Below are 2,104 nucleotides of genomic sequence, written 5' to 3'. Positions count from 1 at the left end.
GATCTACTTCTCCACAGCACCTTCACTCACCGGCGGTGGTTTTTGAATGGAACAGGAGAGGAGCAGCGCTAGTTTTGGATTAGAACAGGTGAGGAGCGACGCTGGTTTTCGATTGGAACAGGTTAGGAGGGGCGGTGGTTTTGAAATGGAAGAGGAGAGGAGCGGTGTTGGATTTAGATTGGAACAAGAGAGGAGCGGCGGTGGAGAGGAGAGGAGCGGCGCTGGTCTTGGAAGTATTTTTTTTGTTTTGCATATTTTTGGTCAAAGTTTGACCACAGACTGTATTTGACAATCAAAACGTGAATGCATGTCACCAAAAATTGTATCGCTTGGTTCGTATATGAATGTACTTTCAAATTATATTATTTTTGCAACGTATAACATATATTTTATTTGTGGAAATCATGGTCGATTATGACCCAGAATAAAAGGAAGACTAGTTAATGTAGGGCCGCTTTCTTAATTGAAGGGTAAATTGATGTTGATTTTGATCCAGTCATAGCGCGTCGGCCCTCTTGTGCAATCCTAAATCCCTGCCGCACGCTCCTCTCGCTCTTCTCCATCGCAAAACCACCTCCTTTCCTCTCCCTTATTTCCATTCCAAAACCACCATCTCGCCTCTCCCTCTTCTCCATTGGAAAACCACCTCCTCTCCTCTCCATCATCTCCATTCCAAAACCGCCGTCTCGCCTCTCCCTCTTATCCATTGCAAAACCACCCCTCTCATCTCCGTCATCTCCATTCCAAAACCACCATCTCCCTCTCCCTCTTCTCTATTGCAAGACCACCCTATCTCCTCCCATCTTCCAAAGATAGCACCGGACCACTCAGAAGGACATCTATGGAGAGGATGCAGCAGCGAATCAGGCAGATCGCCAGCGGCGACCAGGCAAAGTTAGCCAGGTTAAAGGAGATCATTACTTGGTTTGACAATGAGTGGGAGATTCTAACATCCCAAATTTTCAATTTGGAATGTTATACATTAGGTCATCCTTGCATATCATATTTTATTGCATTTTGGCTTGATCCTCAAAATCCTAAGCAACTCAAGGACCCTCGGAGAGAGAGTTGGGGATTTCACTGTTTTCATATTTGGATTTTATCAAATATTGAAACGAGGATTTTTGGTTTTAATTATTTTTCTCTCCGAAAATATTTCATGTTAAAATATATGAGAGGAGATAATATGGCTTCTCCAAAATAAATGAAATATTGGGGGGGGGGGAATATTAAAATCAAATATTTGATTTTATTCGGATTTTGTTGCAGTTTTATTTGCATTAGAAAAATTGCAGGTTTTCAAAATTGCATTTTAGGGCCAGGAAAATGTTCATCATGTTCTAAATATTTTATTTAGACGGTGAAAATTTGTTTTGGCATTTTTAAATTTTTATTTATTTTTCTAGGATTTATTTTTGGCGGAATCTATTTAAAAAAAGTTAGCGCCCGACAGGGCCGAAGCTCAGCGAGTCCGAGCGAGTCCGAGCCGGACAAGCCTCGCCGCCGCCGTGCCCCCTCGCCCAACCCGCCTCCGCCCCCCCTTATAAGCCGAGCTCGGGGCCCCTCGGGACCCCAAGTCGCCGCAGCCGCCACCCTCCGCCGCCGCCTGCCGGAGCCCCGCCGCCCGCAAACCGCCGCAGCGCCTCACCGCCTTGCCGTTGCCCCACCGCCGCCTCGCCGCCGCCCTAGAGCCCCGCCGACGCAGCCGAACCCCACCGGAGCCGCCCCGCATCGTCGGAGCCTCGCCGGAGGTATACGCCGCCGTCGCTGTCATTCAATTTTTCAGAAAAACCCTACGTTTCGTTTTTTTAGAATATATCGGTTTTAGTTTTTTTTGGTTTATTTTTTTAGCGGATGTTCGTCTGTATGTTCATTTTAATGAACGGTGTTCACTCGTTAGCGACAGACAGCGAACGTTCGTTCGTTAGCCTGTTTGTCCGTTTTTCTTTTTCTCGGATTTTTTGCGATTATTTTTGATCGTGATTTCTGGTCCGATTTTCGTTTTAGTTTATATTTTCGCTCGTTTATCGAAATCAGGCGATTGAAGCGCCTAAATCTTCGTCTCGAAGCCTTCTTTCCATTTAACCAACTTGTTGGGGATATT

This window comes from Triticum dicoccoides, chromosome 4A (genome assembly GCF_002162155.2).
Source record: "Triticum dicoccoides isolate Atlit2015 ecotype Zavitan chromosome 4A, WEW_v2.0, whole genome shotgun sequence".
Lineage (NCBI taxonomy): Eukaryota > Viridiplantae > Streptophyta > Magnoliopsida > Poales > Poaceae > Triticum > Triticum dicoccoides.
The sequence above is the reverse complement of the archived record's forward strand: the minus strand, read 5'-3'. Positions refer to the sequence as shown.